Genomic DNA, 21,603 nt, shown 5'->3' on the forward strand with positions numbered 1-21,603 from the left:
CACTAATGAAACTGAAACTTTTATGTTAATAGTCATTGAGATGCTTGTTCAACACTCTTATCTGCATTTTTATTGTGACATCTGTCTTTATATTGATTCATAGACCTTCATATATTCTAAATGTAAAACTCACCAAGAGTATATATGTAACAGATATGCCTCCGACACTTTGTGACTTGACGTCCGTTATTTTATGGTATCATTGGCTGTGTTACCCTCATTTCTGTGGCAAATGCTTGACAAAAACAACTGCAGGAGAAAAGAGTTTATTTTCTTGTGTTTACATCCTAACCAAAGCTTCCTCTCCCTCCCCTCTTCCCAGTCCCCCTGCCCAACCCACACCCAAAAGGGAGTTTATTTTGGTTCAATAGTTGACTTAAGAAGGGTTACAGCCCATCATGGCGGTGAAGTCATTGTGTGAGGAGCATGAGACAGGAGTCACACTTCATCTGCAGTCAGGAAGCAGAGAAAGATGAACAGTGATGTTCAGCTCACTTCCCCTTTGTAGCCAGTCCAGCATCCCCAGCCCACAGAACGGTACCACCTCCATCCTGAGAGTCTTCCCTCCTCGTTGAAACCTCTCTGGGCACACTGCCAGACACATACCCAGATGTGTGTTTCCTGAGTGACTCTGACTCCCTTCAAGTTGACAGTGAAGATTAAACATCACATTGTCTAAACGTCATTCTTTAATTTAGTGGTCAGCAAAGTCTCACTTGGGTCCTTGGTGGTTGGTGCTTTTGTATTATCATGAAGAAAATGTTTCCTATAGACATCCACAGGGACATTGTCAGGTAATCTATCATATGGTTTTTACTGTTTGTGTATTTATATTAAGATCTGAGATCCATCCAAAGGTAATTTAGACTGTGATATAGAAAAGGTATCATTTTTTTTCCACTTGGGCATACAATTGACCCAGCATTATCTCTGAGGAGATTTCCCTTCACCAACGTCAGGTATGAACTTGATCATTAATCTATTATGTGTAGGTTCATTTGCACTCTCTATGCTGGTGATTTAGTGGTCTGTGTTAACATTAATGCCACACTGCTGTAGTTAGAGTTTGGTCAATATTGTAGCCATTTTATGAGAGCAATTCCTTCCACTTTTTTCTTCTTCAAACTCTCTTGACTATTTATGATAGTTTATGGTTCTGGCTATATTTTAAATTTGACCTGTCAAGCCCTAGTATTAACTTTAAGAATGAGTTGGTTAAATCTGTATATAATTGTTGTTGTTGTTTTTTTTCAAGACAGGGTTTCTCTGTGTAACAGCTCTAGCTGTCCTGGAACTAGCTCTGTAGACTAGGTTGGCTTCGAACTCAGACATCTGCCTGTCTCTGCCTCCCAAGTGCGGGGTTTAAAGATGTGTGCCACCACTGCCCAGATGTATATCATTTTTTCATACCCCTTTATACCATTGAATCTTCCAATCTCTTGGTGTGATGTAGCTCATGAGTAATTTGGGCTTTCTGCATTTGCTTTCAGGATACATTTAAAATATTTTAGGTGTCAATGATATGTTCGATTTTCTATTTATTAATTTAATATTACTGATAAATGTAAATGTATTTTAATTGACATTTACTCAGGAACATTACCAAGTTAGCTTTAAAATTATAATAATCTATGTATCATTTTTGTTTCTGCTTCTGGTGAACTGTGTTGAGAATTGCTTATAATGTCTAAACATTCATTACATTTCTAATGAGAGAATTTATTTTTATAACTTTTATTGGCTTCCTAGTATTTAGTTGTTTTATTTCCTTTTTCTCATACTGTATTGTCAAGGATTTATCAATTTTATTTTATTATTTTTCTGTGCCATTTTGAGACAGGGCCTTGCTTGTAGCCCAGGCTGGCCTCAAATTTGTAGCAATCCTCTTGTCCCTGCCTCTCACCTGCTCAGATTATAGGCATGCACCACTGTGACTGGTTTGATATTATTACTACTGTCATGTCAACTATTGCTGTTGTTTATTTTCTCCATATCTTGTTTGAATGGCTGTTGGGAAAGAAATCTTAATTTGGGTCTTAAGTCTTAATTTAGCTTTCTCCTTTATTTCTTCTTTGGAGAATTGATTTACTGTTTTATCTTGAACTTCGTGTGGTGTATATAACAAAGTCTCACCCAGTGGAAGGAAATCCTGTGGCAGGCTCCCTTCCCAGCACTCCACCCCAGACTGACTGATCACCTGAAGATACATAGCCACCTTCTAGTCACCACTCAACTATGAAGCACTTACCTTTCTTTAGAACTTAATATATGCTTATACTTTTAACCTAATATTCAGCAAAGGATTTTTAAAGCGGATGTGGAAATGGGATTGGTTGTCAACTTACCTGGTTGTTTTCTTGATAATAGAAAAGGGGGAAAATGTTTCCCAATCCTCTGAATCCTCAACAGAAGTAGCTCTCTACAATAACATTTTTAAAGATCTCTCTCTCTCTCTCTCTCTCTCTCTCTCTCTCTCACACACACACACACACACACACACACACACACAGAGAGAGAGAGAGAGAGAGAGAGAGAGAGAGAGAGAGAGAGAGAATGGGTTATGTGCACATCAGTGCAGAGCCCAGAGAAGCCAGAAGGGGACATCGGATCCCTTGGAGCTGGAGCTACAAACAGTTGTAAGCCACCTAAGGAGAGTGATGGGAACTGAACGCTGGTCCTCTGCAAGGGCAATAGACATTTTCACAGTTGAACTGTCTCTCCAGCCCCCACAGTAACATTTCATGTAAAATTGGCTTTCCACTTTTTGCTGAAAGTGCAAGTTTGTTTGCGTCATTTTGATGTTTACAGTTCTGTCCTTTGTCTATTCACGAAAGTGAGATGATAAGTGAGGATAATTAGCATCATTCTCTATGATTCACTGAAGATAAATATGTCTTGGGACACTGTACAACTGTCAAGTAATACACAAAAGTGAATAATTACCTCGAATGATGATAATATTTTTGCAATAAATGACACTCTGCTATGCACGCAGTCAGTTCTGTCTGGTTCTGCTATGTAGCCCTGACAAAGAATCCCTGTTCTTATCTGGCCACACTTCATAAAATCACTGGGCTCTGATAGTCTTTGAGAGTCCATCCTGTCAGAAATCTACCTTCCATGATGTCCGAAAAGCCACTGTTTTTCTTCCTGTGTCTCTAGGGGTAGAACTTTTCCATTGTCCCTGAGAAATTTTTAACTTGGTAATAAGATTTTCTTAATTATATTTTTTCCTCACAGTTCTGAGGACTGAACATAGGGCCTTATGCATGCCAGATAGTAACTCTACCACTGAGCCACGAATACAACCTTCAATTACATATTTTTAATCTCTTGTTTCATATTTTATAATATAATTTCCACTTATAAGTCCATATTTTATTTGAACAAATGCAGTTGCCTATCTTAATGTATACTCCAGAGTATGTAAACAAATTAATCATACCTCATGTTTAGGAATTATAGTCTATCTTCATACATTTCTGTTAAAATCTATTTTAATTAATTTTAAGTTAGCATACATATATATATATATATATTAATGGACTTCACGGTGATATTCTCATACATGTATCATTGTATTTTTCTTACTTGTCCCTTTAACACCCATTTCTTTCTCCTCTTTCCTGCCCAACACGGTTCCCCTTCTGCCTCTATGTCACATATATTAATCCACTACCCTCCTGGCTTGAACTATATCCATTCAAAGTAGGACTACATGCTGGGCCTGGAAGGTTGGCTCAGTGGTTAAGAGTCCTTGCTATTGTTGCAGAGGACCTGGGTTTGTCTCCCAAACCCATATGGAAGATTAGAACTCTCCATAACTCCAGTTTCAGGGGGTCCAGTCTCCTCTTCTGGACTCCTCCAGCACCAAGCACATATGCAGTGCATTTACATACTCACAAGCAAAACACTTGGACACATTAAAATAAAAACAAATAAACAAATCTTTCTTAACTAAGTAGTAGTACATGCTATAATCAAGAATAATCTACTAAAATATCTGTCATCACACTTAATCCATTGACTTCTAGCTCCTTATCACATAGTAATCTCCATCTTGTAATAACATATTAGGAAGTCCTCTTGCTGTTGTGTAACAGTTTCCTCAGAGGTAAAAACTTCCACCTTGGAGTGAAACTCAGCAAGATACAGGATGTTAGAAGGGAGGTGAGACAACAGGGTGTTCTAAGGGCAGGTGAAACATCCACCCTGCAGGGAGGCTCCTTAAGCTCAGGAAGAGAACAACTCAAAGGCTTCAGGAAGTCCCTGAAACTGAATAGAGTCATTAAGACACTCCTTCCTGAAGCATATATAAGCAGTGAAGACTGCTGAAAGGCACTCTTAGACAAGCCCAGCTGCCAGGCAGAGATTGAGACAAGATGAGCTGCCTGCAAGAAGCTCAGACCCCAAGCTGCCTGAAAGAGACTCTCTCTAACCTGTTGTAGTGCCTGCAGCTGTCCAGTGTGTTCCAGGTTTCCATGCTGGGGTGGGTTTAATGTTGTAGCTGTCTTCAAGTCATTTTTGCTTCTGTAGGTAACCCCTCACCCATATTAATGTAAGCAACCACAATAATCCTCATTGGTTCACCAAGTCGAACTTTGGTAGTGTCCTTACTTTGACCTGTCATCAGTTCCCTATCTGGAGTGACTAGATGTTTGTTCCCATCTCCCTGAGAATAGTGTCACACAACATATGTTTATGAAAATTTTAAGAAATATAAACAAAAACTCTTTACTACACATTCTCTATTCTTGAACTTCAAATATAGGTGGGTTTTTTGTTTGTTTGTTTGTTTGTTTGTTTGTTTTGCCCTTTCTAAACTCAGAATTTTCCTATGTACTAGATGGAAACCTACACTATGAACATGTGTGTGAACTGTTTCAAAGTTCCTCTTATCAGTACAGATCTGCTCTCAATCTTCCTGTCCCCCACATTTATCCTCCAGAGCAGCGGTTCTCAACCTTCCTAATGCTGGAACTCTTTAATACAGTTCCTCATGTTGTGATGATCATCCCAACCATAAAATCATTTCATTGTTACTTCATAATTGTAGTTTTGTTACTACTATGAATTATAATGTAAATATCTGATATGCAGGATATCTGATATGTGATTCCCCCAACGGGGTCATAACTCACAGGTCAAGCACCACTGCTCTAGAGTCTCACTCTACAGTTTTCTGACTAAAACCCATAGACAACCAAGCTACATGGCCAATGAACTAAGCTTTCCCAGCACCAAAATTATATTCATCCAGAGCAGTAAGTTGCAGCTTATTCTAAAAGTTACTTTTAAATCCTTGACCAAGATCTATAATTTTTGGTGTTCATAAATTCTAAGATGTAGCTGAAGTTTTCTCCAGTCCTGCCCAGCCCCACGGACCCCACAACCGCTTATAAAATAATCACTCAAAAGCTCATATTAATTAAACTGCTAGGACATTAGCTCAGGCCTACCACTGTCTAGCTCTTACACTTAAACTCAGCCCATTTCTGTTAATCTATACCTTGCCACGTGGCTCATGGCTTACTGGTAACTTACATCTTGCTACTCATCGTGGAGGCTGGAAGCATCTCCTGACTCAGCCTTCTTAGACTCAGCCTTCTCCTCTCTCCTTGTCCCACTTACACTATCCTTCCTGCCTGGCTACTGGCCAATCAGCGTTTTTATTTATCAACCAATCATAGCAACATATATTCACAACATACAGGACATCCCACAGCACTAAGTTATCTTCAATGTCTTAACTCTCTTTTTTGAATTGTATAACAATTGGTCTTGTTAATCACAAAATAATCAAAAAAAATTCTGTGGCATGAGACCCTTATCAGAACACTTAAGGACTGAAGAACTACATGGCTTCTCACAGTAGCCTCTAATGTTCTCAGTGGTCATTCACCCCTCTTTAGAACTCTTCTAATCTCACACCTGTATCCCACCCACATCCTCTGCTAGACCCTTTATTAGATTTTTCCTCCTACCCCACAGATGATCTGGCCTGTAGAGAGTCCTTGGGTGGTTTAGAATGTTTGCAGTTGAGTGTACTACTAAATATAATTTGAGAATTCAGTATTAAGGAACACATGCTCATCAATGCAAGTTTCAATAGAAATATCAGTTTGTCAAAAAGAAAAACAGAATCATAGCCTCCACTTACAATCATTTTTTACTTACTTTTGAATCTGTTCAGAATTTGAGTAGGAAATATAGTTCCTATTTAAGATCCCTTAAGATCTCCCCCCCCTCTCTCTGTGTGTGTGTGTCTCTGTGTCTCTCTGTCTCTGTCTCTCATGTCTCTCTGTTTCTCTCTCTCTCATGTATGTGTGTGTGTGTGTGTGTGTGTGTGTGTGTGTGTGTGTGTGTGTGTATGCATGTGGGGGGTGTATGTTTATATGTATGCCCATGTGTAATGTGGTAGTTATTTCTAGCATGCAGAGGGCAGAAGTGTTCCTCATTAGCCGCCCCCTCCGTGTTTTTGAGACAGTGTCTCTCACTGGACCTGGAACTCACCAACTAAGCAAGATTGGCTGACCAATGAACTCCCGTGATTCATTTCTCTCTTCACCTCCCACCCAGTATTGCACCGCCATGCCCAGGCTTTATGTGGGTGCTCAAGTCTTCATGCTCAGTTACGTACTGAGCTGTCTCCCCAGCCCCAGATTCCTTAATACCGTTCATAACCTTCTCCTGTCTGATGTCTACCTTTTCAGGGATATCCCATGGCTCTAAGACTACCCACCATAGGACTTACGGTCTGTACCCCCACACAAGCTCATTTTCATTCTTACATTGAACATGTGAAGACTTCTGTGCTGGCAAAAATTTGGAAAAAAAAAACTCACCCAAATTATAGCGAGGAAGTCTTTTTAAAAGTAGCAACCATTTCTTCAGCAAGACTTCTCTGGCTGCCCTTCCTAAACTATCCCTCCTCCAGGAACTGTCCATCGCAGAACCAGATCTCAATTTTCCAGGTGTTTTTATTGGCTTTTCATGTCCTCCTCCATGAGGATAGCAAGGGAACAGACACTTCTCCAGTCCCAGGCTCTTCTGTGTGTTTATGGTTCAGAAAACTGATGCACACACCTCACCCAATAGCTATTGTTGGTTCACATAGAGCAGCAGTTCTCAACCTGTGGGTCTCGACCCCTTTGGGGTCAACCACCTAAGAGCATCAGAAAACATAAATATTTGCATTACAATTCATAACAGTAGCAAAATTAGTTATAAAGTAGCAATGAAAATAATTTTATGCTTGGGGGTCATCACAACATGAGGAACTGTATTAAAGAGTCACAGCATTAGGAAGGTTGAGAATCAATGACATAGAACAACAAAATGAAGCATCAGTTGCATAGTTATTGAACAACTATTGTGTGTCAGGACTTCGGTGAATGTTTGTGGTCTTTTTAAGAGCTTAATTGAAGTACATTTATATACCATAAAGCTCACCCTTTAAAAACATATGATACCATTTTTCTAATATATTTAGTGTTATGTAACAGTGACTGTAACGTAAGTTTAGAATTGTTCCGAAGATTTTCTTTTATTTCTATTTTTTGATGTTTGGTGTGTGTGTGTGCATGTGTGTGTGCGCGCGTGTGTGTGTGTGTGTGTGTGTGTGTGTGTGTGTGTGTACTCCCTAGCTCTTTGGAGGAGTCTCAGAAAGGCACTACTTACACCCTATCAGGTACACTAGCCACAGAGGAGAGGAGGATGATAAAGGTCTATCACATGTTGTTGGGGAAATAAACTGCCTAAATTTCACATATAAGTGGAATCAACCACTGATTTTATGATTATTAACTGACCTCACTACTCACTGTTATGGACACAGTTAATTTTATTTGTGTGTGTGTGTGTGTGTGTGTGTGTGTGTGTGTGTGTGTGTGCATGCGCGTGCACACGCATGTGCACAAATACCCACAGATACAAGAAAAGGGTATCAGATCTCCTGAAGTAGAAGTTGAAGGTGTTAGTGAGCCACCTAACATGAGTGCTGGGAACCAAGCTCCAGGCCTCTGCAAGAGTAGCAAGTGCTCTTAACAACTGAGCCATCTCTCCAGCCCCACTTGAGGATATTTTTATCCTTTCTAAAATGAGCTTTTGTGTCCATTAGCATCCATCTCCTATCCACTCTACTTTCTGCAGCTCTAGGCAACCACTGGTATATTTTTTTATCTCGACAGATTTGTCTTTTGTAGACGTTCTGTATGTGAGATTGTATAGTGTGTGATCTTTTTCACAGGCTCCTTTAACTTATTATAATGCTTTTTAGGTTTGTCGAGACGTGATGTGTATCCATACTTCATTTATTTTAATGCTGAAAATTCTCACTCCCTGTATATGCCCAATTTTGCTCATACAGACTTCAGTGAATAGGTTGTTTCCATTTTAGGAGGGAACTTGATGACAGGTTGTGTGTGGACAGGTATCTTCATTTCTCTTGAATAGCCAGATACATGGGAGTTAAAATACTGGATCACATGGCAGCTTTAAAGAATTGCTAAGCTTTTTTCTTAAGCAGGTGCATCAGTCTATAATCCCACCAGCAGTGTGTGTTGGTCCATATTCTTGCCAACACCTCTTATTGTACCTGAGGTGTAACCCTTCGGGTTGATGCTGTGAAGTGTTATGTCATTGACTTTCTCCACATTTCTCTATCAATGACATGGAGCATCTTTTCCTGGGGTCTTCAGTCCCTTGTACTTTCTTTACAGAAATGCTTACTTACCTCTATAGTGAATTTCACAATTGGAATTTTACATTTCAATTCAAAGGTATTTATGTATTCAGAATAATCATTTATTAGGTTATGGTTCTCAAATGTTTTCCACGTTATTTAGCTCATCTTTCGTAATTATTCCCTTGAAACACAGAAGTATATAATTTTTAAGAGGCTCAGTTTCTCTTCTCTGTTTGTATTTTTAGAATTATTATTAGTCGGGCAGTGGTAGCGCACGCCTTTAATCCCAGCACTCAGGAAGCAGAGTTCAAGGCCCACCTGGACTACAGAGTGAGTTCTCCAGGAAAGGCGCAAAGCTACACAGAGAAACCCTGTCTCAAAAAACCAAAAAAAAAAAAAAAAAAAAAGAAAGAAAGAAAAAGAATTAGTATTAAGATTATTGCTTAACCCAAAGTCACAAAGACTTCTTATTGCTTTTCTCTAAGCATGTTATCATGTCAGCTCCCACATTTAAGTCTAGGACCCATTTTATGTTATGGGTATGGTATGAGGTAAGGATTCAAGTTACATTTTTTGCATATGAATACCCAGTTGTCTAACCATTTAGTGGCTATATTATCCTTTCTCCATCTTGATTTTATCAAAAAAAAAAAAAATTGAAGGGCTAGGAAGATGTCTCGGTGGGCAAAGTGCTTACTGTACGAGCATGAGGACTGGATTCAGACCCTCAGAGCACACATAAAAATCTGGAGGGGTGTGGCCACCTGCCTGCAATCCCCACATAAGGAAGCAGGAGACAGAGACCCCCCAGAGCACACTGGCAATGCAGATTAGCTGAAATGGCTCAGTCTGGGTTCAGCAAGAGACTCTGCCTCAAACAATTAAGTGGAATGCAATTGATAAGGACAAAAGACTTCAACCTCGGGCTTCCATTCACATGTGTGTGCTCATACATACACATACACACATGCAGCCACACTCATGGGAATACACACACATGCATGCACACATACATATGTTGTTGGAGAGCTTTTCTCTCCGGGTCCCACCAAGTCCCGCCAGTCCCGGAGCCCACTTGTAAAATAAACACACAGACGCTTACATTATTTAAACTGCTTGGCCATTAGCTCAGGCCTATCATTGTCTAGCTCTTACTCTTATATTTAGCCCATTTCTATTAATCTATACTTTGCCACGTGGCTCGTGGCTTACTGGTACCTTACATCTTGCTTGTCCTGGCAAAGGCTCCAGGCAGTCTCCCTCTCTGCCTTCCTGTTCCCCCAGTTCTCCTCTCTGTTAGTCCTGCCTATACTTCCTGTCTGGCTACCGGCCAATCAGTGTTTATTTATACAAAGCGATATCCACAGCATACATATGCAAAAATAAAGTCACAGATTAAAAACTTTTTAGATTTAAATCAATAGAATGTAGACATAGAGGCTTCTTTCAGGTCTCTTTCTTTTCCTTGTTGTTCTGTATGTCTGTGTCAAAACTGTCCCTTCTTAGCCTTCTGACTGAGCCCACATGTGGTATCACGGTGTCATGATGCTAGGGCCCCTGATTGCTCTCTGGTAAGCTTGTAAGCTTTCAAGTACATCATATGTGATTCTTCCACCTTGGCTTTTTTTTTTTTTTTAAGATATTTTGGTTCTCTGGGCTCCACTACATTTCCATATGAATTTTAGGATTGCTTGAAAGAAATCAGCTGGTATTTTGTGGCCATTCTTCTAGATATGTACATCGGATAGGACTGGATGGATCATCATCTTAATAATAGTAAATCTTCTAAGCAATAAACATGGATAAACTTTTTATTTATTTGGATCCTCTTTAATTTCTTTTAGGAATGTCTTATACATTTTATTTGATTTTTTTATTGGTTTGGGGCTTGGGAAGGAGTTGTTCTTCTAAGGGATAGTGTGTGTGTGTGTGTGTGTGTGTGTGTGTGTGTGTGTGTGTGTGTGTGTGTGTGATGTATGTGTGTGTACTCCAAACACTAGTATTCAGACCCAGAGCCTTACACATGCTAGCCAAGCACTGTACCACTGAGCTATATCCCCAGCCCTATAGTTCACAGCATAAATATTTTACACTTTATTTTTTAATTTATCCTGAAGTATTTATTCTTTTGACATTATTTTCATTATATTTTTATTATGCTATATTTTTAATATCTATCTCACAATATTCCTCTTGCTCAAATGTATAAATATGTGCCTTTCTCATTGATCTTACATTCCGCAACCTCGATGATCTTGTACATACTGCTACATGCTTTGTAATTCTATCGCTAGTCTTCCTGAGACTGGGGCACAGACAACATTGCTACAGTATTCTTACAGATGGTGCCAAAAATAAGAAAGAGGAATTCTGACATGTGCAGAAATTGAGAAAAAAAAAAGCATCATAAGCAGACAAGTTGTAGAGTAGAAATAGGTAACTCGGGTTCTGGTCTTTTTCTTCTTATGCTTAACAAATTATGTCCAGCATTATCAACCAACAAGTAATAGTTTTTACCTATTAGTGCATTACATGTCACATCTGTCTGTTTTACTGTATCAATCTGCAAAATCCCTATCATTAAAATAGTCCAAAAATCACTTAATGCTTCATAATGCCCTATGCAATTCACTTTCCAAAAGCAAAACCTACAGGGTTAGGAATATGGTTCTGTGGGTAAAGGGCTTGCTACACAGACATGAAGCCCTGAATCCAGATCCCAGTACAAAAAAAAACAAAAACAAACAGGCAAAAAAACAGGCATGATAGCTCGTGCCTGTGTGCCTGGAATCCCCAGGTGACAAGGCTCTCTCTCCGGCAAGCCAGTCTAGCCAGGCGATGATGTCTGGATTCAGTAATTGATTTTGTTTCCAAAAATAAGGTAAAGACCAATAGAGGAAGACACTGGACATAGGCCTCTGGCCTCCACACTCATGTGCATGGATGTGTATACCTATGCATGTACACACAAAAGTAAAAACTGCTGCTTATCATAAGAAGAAAATAGTTTTTTTTTTTAACTCTCTTTGAAAGATCAACTTAAGTGGTGCCTGAAGTGAGGTGAAAAGGGAATGATTATTAAACATTTACGTAGTTCTAATCTACTTTTAACTTTTTTTTAATTATGTGTCTGTGCATGGGTGTGTGCACAGGTGTGTAGGTGCCCTCAGAGGCTGGAAGAGGGAGTCAGAGCCCCTGAAGCTGGAGTTACAGGCAGTTAAGAGCTGTCTATACAGTATGTACCCTGAAGCACACTCCACATCCCTCCAACCCTTTGCTTTCACTTGCTTCGTATGAAATGGAACTTTGGATATTAGGGCAGTTGATAGAAACTGTGGGGCGTCGCGTAACAGAAATGTTGACAATCAACCAAAGGTCAAAGAGGGGCCAGAATGAGAATTAAATGAATGGGTGTGTGGTGTGAAACTTTCATTCTCTTGGGTTTCATTCAGAAATTTAGCTAATCCACCAGTTTAACACTCTAGACAGTAAGGAGCTGTGTGTGGTAGCGACATTAAATCCAAGCAATGTTGTATTGAATTTCGGCAGCTCTTTCAAGCAGGTTCGAGCTGGAGTACACTGGAAAAGAACGGTGTGCCTCCACTCGGTATAACAAACAAACCCCTTGGCTATACCCACTTCCACACTGGGTGTTGACTCAAGTCTCTTGGAAAAGGGAAACGTGCTACATTACAATTTCAAAAATAGCCAGAGATTGAAAATTAATGCATCAAAGAGCACGTTGTTTGGGCCTTTTGTCTAAAGGGCAAGTGCAGAAAAATAGGAATTTGGAACTGCTGTGCCATATATAGGGATTTGTTTCCTGCACACAACTCCAAAGAAAACAGTGCATTCAGATGGTAATGAAGAGAGGGCCTGGGTGTAGATAATAGTGTGTTAAACTTGGATGGGCTAATTGTGCGTTTTCATGTGAATCAGCCTCCTGCTAAGACTCATTAGGAATGCACATTAAAGATACAGACAAGTGTGCCGCCTTTTAATCAAGTGTCTTATTTCTCACAACTATTAGTATTGTGAGCATTCTGGTAAGTGCAATTTTTGGCTGAAACTTAATTGTGAAGCCTGGAAGCCTGATTCTATTTCAAAGCTGTAGGACTATCTCCACATGAGGGTGAGTGGGAGGAAACTGGGGGCTGGGGGAGTGGACTAGAATAGGAATTGATCAATTTCTTTCTTTTCTCTTAACTAAATAAGCTGAATTCTTCCTTGGAATCCATACAAATCCCTCCACAAAATATCAGTCTACAGATGGTGCCAGGGAAGTGCCGGCAGCGACCACCCCAGCGAGGCTTAGGAGATGCAAGAGGGTGATAGGAAGCATGGGGAGGCCAGAGCTCCAGCCATTACCTCAGACAGAGTGAAGCCAGACACGGGACACAATTGGCACCCAGAACAGCAAAAAAGTGTTCATATGACTCTTATCAGAGACACAGCAGGAGCGCCACACATAATTAAGATCATTAAGAAATTAAGATCAGCTGGGGAGCGGTGGCGCACACCTTTAATCCCAGCACTTGGGAGGCAGAGCCAGGTGGATCTCTGTGAGTTCGAGGCCAGCCTGGGCTACAGAGCGAGATCCAGGACAGGCACCAAAACTACACAGAGAAACCCTGTCAGGGGGGGCGGGGGGAAGAGTTAAGATCAGCCATGTGTGATGGTGCATGCCTTTAAGCCCAGCACTTGGAAGATAGAGGCAGGCAGATCTCTGTGAATTCAAGGTCAGCCTGGTCTACAAAGTGAGTTCCAGGATAGCCAGTGCTATACAGAGAAATGCTGTCTCAAAAATCAATAAATAAATAAATAAATAAATAAAATCAGGCTGGAGAAATGACCCCATAGTTAGGAATACTTGCTGCTCTTGCAGAGGACCTGAGTGCAATACCCAGCATCCACATCAAGTGACTCACAATCACCTATAACTCCAGCTCCAAGGAAATCCAATGCCCTCTGCTGGCTTCCATGGTCACCCACACTCACATGCATATATCCACACAAAAACACACATACAAAAACGCAGAGAAACCCTGTCTCCAAAAAAAATTGAAACAAAAGAAATTAAAATCTAAGTGGGTAGATTTTTTTTTAATTCTAAACCTCCTTGCAAAAGAACATTCTCTCTTTTTTTCTAATTTATGTTATACACACTTCTAAGAGACAAACAAATTTGGCTGTATTTGATTCTATAGCATATTCAAAGGTAAATTTTTGTTAAGACTACCACAAATGCTTTATCTTAACACCCACATCTAAATCTTTAAATTGTATCTATAGGACTGTGTGATAGTGGCACAGTTACCACATATCCCCACATGACTCTCATTCCCAGGATCCTGTCTAGAGTGGATGATGGACCACAGGGAGAATGCTACTGGTAGAGGGGTAAAGAGAGATGGAGGTTGAAGTCTTGCTGGGATTTCAAGGAAAGAATCAAGGCAGGCTTCCTTCCGAGGAACCTAGAGTAAAAGATAAGGTTTGTCTCTCTTCCATCCAGAGCAAAGTTCATGCAGAGTGCAGAGTGACTGAACATCAAGGTCTTCCAAGGATGGACAGCATACGTCCATCTACTTATTGTGGCCTTTAGAGCAGCTTGCCCACCCAAGACTGGCACTAGACCTTGCACTCTGCTAGCCGCTAGTGAAGGGGTCAGCTAAATAAAGAGTAACGTATGAGCAAATGAGAAATAAGACAATTGTCCCAACTTAGAAGGTTCCAGCCCAAGAGAAAAGACCAGCAAATCTGAACATGTAAATGCAGTTAGCTATTGCCCACTATACTGGAGAGTACAGATTCTGGGTGTCTGAATCCAATATAATCCCATAGTTCCATATGAGTTATAGTGTTGTAGATTTTAATTTAGACTTTCTAAAATAATTTTGCCATTTTTCAATGAAACGTATTAAAAAGTTTAGCCATTTTTCTAAGTCCTGTGGGTACTCATTTTATAACACTCAGAACTATAAAAGTGGGGCTGGAGATATGGCTCAGCAATTAAGGGTACTTCCAGAGAACCCAAGTTCAGTTTCCAGCATCCACTTAGGGCAGCTCACAACCATCTGTTAACTCCAGCTCCAAGAGATCTGATGCCCTCTTCTGGCCTCTGTGGGCACCTGCACTTGAGTGTACACACACACACACACACACACACACACACACACACACACACACACAAATAAAAATAATTTTAAACAATTTGAGAACTGCAAGAGTAAAAGTGACAGCCTCATTTTCACACCCAGGTCCAGATCTACCTCCATACTTCCAGCTTTGATTTCATGTCACCTGCCACATTTTCAGAACCCTTACAAGTGTTTTCCTTGATTCTCCCCAAAATCATATCCACACTTTAATGGAAAATCTGAACAACAAGAATGGTTGGCACTTGTGGTTGTCAGGAAACCCCTTTCCCATGAAGCCTGTTCACACTGAGTTCTGCTCTGCAAAGGCAGATAACCTTTGGTTACCCCATAACATCATTTAACATCATGTGGAGACTCAAATAATGAGACACTGAGATACAAGAGATTTGATTAATCTCAATGATTTATCAACTGAGAAATTCCATTTTTGCTTTGCTTTGGCGCCTAGCTGTTTTTGTCTGTTTGTTTATTTGTTTATAGGGTCTTACTATGTAGCCATGACTAGTCTGAAATTCACTATATAGGAAAGGATACCCTCATACTCACAACCATCTTCCTGCTTCAGACTCCTTGTGCTGAGATTACAACTTTGCACCATCATGCCTGGCCTAGAGTTCTCTATGAGAAGCAGCAAACAGAATGGAGCACTGAGAACAGTCTGGTCAATAAAACAGAAGAAATCTGGACTCCAGTTCAAGAAATGCAACTAATTATGCTTTATCATCAGAATTGTTCCCAAACTTCTTTGAAGTCAAGATAGAAGTTTCCATTTTAAAACTGAGAAACCACGGAAGCTCCTTAATGTGATTTTTATCTTGTTAACAAAATTTTAGTGAAAGTGCCCACATAAAAGCTAAACAGATTAAAGGGTGAATAACGTTCCCACCATTATCTTCAACAGCAGATTCATAATAACTATTTCAACTTTGTTAACAAATCATGTCTCTTTCCTCTTGGCTTCTGTTCACTTATTTATGTTTAATTTGACTTCCAGCTGCACTGCCCCTCTTCTTCAAATGAAGAAAACTCGCACAGGCCTGCCCAAAGAGAATCCTTTCTACAGGGAACAAAGGGATGTAGGCAGAGTACATAAAATGTAGCAATTATGCACACCAGACCTACCAGGAGGGAAAATCCTGTTTGCATTTGGCTTCCTTACAAGTTTTATAAAAACATTCTTTAGTAAGAAATGGAATAAAAGAACAATGCACTAGTTTAATAACTGCTGTACCCAGGCTTCAGGGTTAGAATTTGTAGGCAGTAACCACCATCACTGAGATTAAGACCCTGTGGCAATGGAGGAGAAGGGGAGATTGTGAATGTAGTTCTAGCTCATCATTTAAAATAGCTGCTAGGCTGCCACTAATAATTAGAGAAGTTCCTGTCTTGCCATATACAAATACAACCATCAGTAACTACTCTAAGTATGCAAAACTTTGCCAGAAGAGAATTTGTGTCTGTTACATCCTTTGAGAAACTTACACATTTATCGTCTGGGGAATCTACATGGACTTGTGTTTATTTGTTTAATGTCTGGTTCCTTATTAGGAAGTTAATGCCTCATCAAAATAGCCACTATAATGTACATCCAGTAGATATCCAGTGCACACAGTGATTACCTCAACTGAAGGAATGAGTGGAAGAACAAATGAATGAAGGGCATGTCATCATCGCCTTCTGTCACCACATTCCTTCCTTCCCTGTCTTACATATTTTTAAAACATCTAATAAATTTTAATTTCACATTCCTTACGTGACTGGTGAGGTCTTCCTAAAACACAAATGTGTCAGTGTCGCAGTATGAAGGGTAATGTAGAGGCTGGAGTCTGAAAACTCAAGATTGACACATTGAAGAAGCCAGATGGCAAAACCCTTTTCCGCTTGGACTTCATCTGAGAAACAGAGCAGGTGCCAGAGAAACCAAACTCTACAGCCATGAAAATAAATGGTGGGTGCTAGGTCAAGGCCCTACAAAGGGTTATCCACCTCATAGCTCCGTACTCCAGGGCTCATTCTCAGCTCACTAGCCTCCTCCCATCTCGGGGAGTGCTTTTCCTTTCTGTAACTTTTGTACATGTATTTATGGTTGGGGATGGGGTACCATGGTTTGTGCAAGTGGAGGTTCAAGGACTACCTGTAAGAGCCTTGACACTATATCTTCAACAGCAGATTCAAAGTAATCATTCACTCTTAAAACACGCTTCCTTCCTCTGTTTGCTTCTTTATGTTTCATTTGACTTGCTGCTGTGGTGACTCTTCTTCCTCAAATGAGGAAAGCTCACATAGGTGTACCCAAGGAGAATCTTGTCTACAGTGAAACAAAGGGATGTGTCTACAGTGAACAGAAGGATCTAGAATCTAGATTCTAGATGGTGTAGATCAAATGTGGCAGTTAGACAGGTCTGGCCTTCCCGTTCCTGGGTCCCAGGGACTGAACTCAGGTTCTCCGGCTCAGGGACGGCAACCACTGCGCCATCTCACAGGCATGCTTCCCTTTCTTACCAAGCTGTCTCTATGTCTATTTCTAACCACGTGTCCCTGGTGTAATCCTTTGACCTAAGACACAAGATCCTGGAATCCGGTGCCCTCTGAACTCAAATCCATGACCTGGCACTAAGTATGTTTTCCCTTTTCCTTCTCTTTCATCTGTTTTTAGATACTAGCCAGAAGTCTTCATATGCTTTCTCTGACACTCTGGGCTTTCTCACTGATTTCTCTGACCTCCATGCCTGACTTTAAAGGCATGACTTTTTCTCCACCTCCATCCTCCTGGCAGTTGCTGGAATTTTCGGTTTGCCTGTCCTATTGGTTTTGTTTGGTTGGTTGGTTTGGTTTGGTTTGGTTTGATTGTTTGTTTCTCAAACTTTAAAAGAATTGTCCTCAGGCTTCCTTTTGAGTCTGATTTTAAATTATTTTATTAATGAGACTAAAAGGACTAGTTGGGCACAAAACACCCCAAGACCAAGTTCTCAGCACAAAGGAGATTTATTTGCCCCAGAGGGACAGAGGGAGGAGAATAAGAGACAAAGACAGGAGATAAAGGATGAAGGAGAAAAAAAGAACAAGGGAAAGAGGAACAGATATTTGCCCTGGAACAAAGGACTTCCTCTGGATAGAGAGGACACAGACATGGCCCATAGGAAAATGGCAGTTTACACAGGGAAAGGGGAAAAACCCGTGTTAGCATGAATTAGTTTGTTTTGTTTGGCATGTTAATTAGGGCAGCCAAAAGGGGGCTTTTGATTTCTGGACTTCAATACTTTGACAGCTGGACCTTGGTAGTCAGCCTCAGGAGAAGGAAGTGGACAAATAAGAGAATAGACCTCGGTGGCTAGCTTTGGGAATATAATCTAACAATTTTTAGCAAGGAAGAGGGGATGGGAGAGAAGGGCAAGGCCTGCCAGAGCCATATTTGCCATGCTTGGGCCTACTAGAGCCCTCCAGGACCAAGACAAAAAGAGATCTCTATTTTCTGGAAACAATGCTTCGACTCAGACCTTTTCTCCTCATCCTTGTCTTCTTGGATACAGCCCATCCTTTCTCAGTCAGGGTTTCAAAAAAGAATGGAGGCAAGCCTAGTCAATTCCTGCACTGGGTAAACTCACTCCTCTCTTGTGCATCTAGGCTGAGGATAGCTACATACCAACTTTTCGAGGGTTAGGAAAGTAGCTCAGCAGAGAAAGACTAGCTCAGGTAGGTGACATGGAGCTGCCTGCTCCCTTCTCTCATGTTCTTGGCTATTACCCAAGTTGGGCTCTCTGTAGCTACCTCGTGGGTCCTCACATTTCTTGGCACATCTTTTGTCCATCTCTTTACATAAAATCTTTCTTCAGTCCTTGAGGTAAATAATGAATATTTCATGACGATTTCTTTGGCTGAGCCAGGATAAATTTCATCTCTTCTTTGGGCTTCCTAGATATGGTTATGCTTGATTACACTTAGCTTTCTATTGCAGACATTTTTGTATTTTTTTTAACTTCTCCTATGAGTCTCTTGAAGGCTGAACTTTTTGTCCACGGAACATTGTGTCTCTTGCAGAGTACATGCTGGGTGCAGAGGACAGACAATGAAGTCACCAAGGAAAAGGTCTACGTAGCACAGCAGAGCCAGGCAAAGATGCAGGAGGAGCTGAACTTGTCCTCTAATGCAGGTGGGCATCTTCCTACCACTACCTGGCTTATGTAACTCATGTAGTAACCATGTCACGGCAAGAAGTTAAGTGGGAGAATATGTCAAGGGATCATTATTTAATTTCTCTTTGCAGATAGGTATTCTTAGTTAAAATATAAGGATATAGGAGAGATATCTAGGCAGTTAAGAGTGCTTACTACTCTCTCAGAGGACCTGAGTTTGGTTCCCAGCAGCTGTATTGGGTGGCTCACAATTACCTCTAACTCCAGCTCCAGGGGATCTAATAATCCAGTGCCCTCTTCTGGCTTCCATGGGCACCCACACACATACACACAAATAAATAAATAAATGATAGATAAACCTTTAAAATATAGGGATGCACACATGCTCATACTCACACACATTATATAAATAATAAACTTTAAAATACAAGGATACACATACACACACACACACACACTCACACATTTTCTGTGTCATAGATTACATTCCTCACTTACCAGTTCTATTCTAGAGAAAGTGATTGGCATAATTTAGAAAAGGATGAGACACTTTCTTTCAAGATTTGATTATAATACTGTCCTTCAAAATACAGAATGTTCCCTCTGACCTTGGTTGAGACTCATATTATTGAGTATCTGTCCATTTGTTATGCAACTTTACAGATATTTAACAACCATTCACTATTATATAACCAGATGATATCTATATGCTCTGTCTCTACATACAAATTTATGTAAAGACATGTATAAATATATACTCATGCATACATATCAGTGTAAACTGAATGTATAATTATATTTTTTTATTTGTGTGTGTATATGTGTGTCTGCATGAGTTTATGTGTACCACATGTGTGCAGGAGCATGTAGAAGCCAAAAGAAGGCACTGAATCCCCTAGAACTGGAATTACAAGTGTTTATGAGCCACCATGTAGATGCTGGGAACTGAATGTTCCTCTACAAGATCAGTAAATGCTTCTGACCACTGAACCATCTCTCCAGACCCCAATTCCTATTCTATAAGCAGTGTGAATTTTCATGAAGTTCACTGTAACATACTTCTCATGCCTACAAAGCTGCCTGTGGTGCTATCTTATTATAAAATGACTTCCTGGAACATCCCATACCTGATATTTAGTAAGCAATTGCTGCAGTACATTAAATGTTCCCCGATGGCTATAAAGAAAGGGGAGCGTGCATTTTTAAGTACTTTAAAAATCAGAATGTAAATCAATCACTGTAAGTATACAACAGCCTGTGGCTTTATACTAAATTTTGCTGTTGGCTGGAGAGTGTTTGCTAACCACGTTTAGAAAGGTGTTCACTGCTTTTTAAATTTTTTCTTTACTCTTGAGAATTCATGCATTTATATAATTAAATATAACAATATACACCACAGTTGTCCCATAAATCTCAACATGCCCCTAATTCCATGTCATATTCATATGTGGATATACATATACCATATACGTATACATATACATATACATATACATATACATATACATATACATATACATATACATATACATATACATACACATACACATACACATACACATACACATACACATACATATACATATACATATACATATACATATACATATACATCCCACTAAGTCCAGTTAATGCTGCTCACATGTACACAGGTGAGAAGCCATCTACGGGAGTGTGGAAAAGGACACATCCTCAAATAAGAGTGATTCTCCCAAGTTCCAGGACAGCCAGAGATACACAGAGAAACCCTGTCTCGAAAAAAGAAGAAAAAGATGAGGAGGAGGAAGAGGAGGAGGAGGAGGAGGAGGAGGAGGAGGAGGAGGAGGAGGAGAAGAAGAAGAAGAAGAAGAAGAAGAAGAAGAAGAAGAAGAAGAAGAAGAAGAAGAAGAAGAAGGGTGATTCTCACTCTCCCATCAACTATCCATTGCCAATAGCTCCTCAATAAAGGTTGGAGCCTGAAGATCATCTGTCCTGGGACTTGGGCCTGCTTAACCTTGTGACAGTAACCACAGCTGCTGTGAGCACGAGTTACACAGTCATGTCTAAAAGGCAGCATTTCAGAGCTCTCTTCCCCATCCCCCAGCTCCTGCTTCCTCTCTGTCCCTTCTTCTGTAATGATTCCTGAGCCTTGGTGGTGGGGTCAATACAGGTGTCCCATTTAGGGTGGAGCGCCCAGTCTCATCCTCAGCCCTCTGACCAGTTCTGCATCTCTCCACTGGCTTCTGCACCCTAGAAAAGAATCTCCTCAGACCAAGGTTGAGGGTAATCTGGGTCTAGAGTACAAACATAAACACTAAGACACCACTTTTTAAAGATATTTATTATTTCAAAATCAGTGTAACCGAAAGTAGTTTACTTTTGAGACTGATTCTAATAGAAATCAATTTATTTGGGAAATTTTTAAGGATGTGTATTAAAGAGGTCATGGAAGTTTTTCCAAGTTGGGGGTGATGACCCATCTTCTCTGTTGCTATGATAAATATCGTGACCAAAAGCAACTTGGTGGAGAAAAGGGATATTTAAATTTACAGGTTATAGACCATTATCAAGGGAAGCCAAGACAGGAACTCAAAGCCGGAACTTGAAGCAAAAACCACAGAAGAATGCTAGTTGCTCACTGGCTTGC

The 21,603-nt window shown here is 40.2% G+C and overlaps 1 long non-coding RNA gene across 2 annotated transcripts in view; it reads right to left on the reverse strand.

Moving 5' to 3' along the window:
• LOC128103702 (uncharacterized) overlaps positions 1-7,161 on the reverse strand; it is a 119,217-nt gene extending 112,056 nt beyond the window's left edge. Inside the window, exon 1 of one of the 2 annotated variants that reach the window (XR_008215756.1) lies at positions 6,846-7,161. This is a non-coding gene — a long non-coding RNA (uncharacterized LOC128103702). Of the gene's footprint in view, positions 1-133; positions 247-6,845 lie in introns of those variants that run through there. The other variant, XR_008215755.1, reaches the window with a different exon arrangement.
• Between the last annotated feature and the right edge of the window lie 14,442 nt (positions 7,162-21,603).

This window comes from Peromyscus californicus, unplaced genomic scaffold (assembly GCF_007827085.1).
Source record: "Peromyscus californicus insignis strain IS unplaced genomic scaffold, ASM782708v3 Scaffold_8__1_contigs__length_139910024, whole genome shotgun sequence".
Classification (NCBI taxonomy): Eukaryota; Metazoa; Chordata; class Mammalia; order Rodentia; family Cricetidae; genus Peromyscus; species Peromyscus californicus.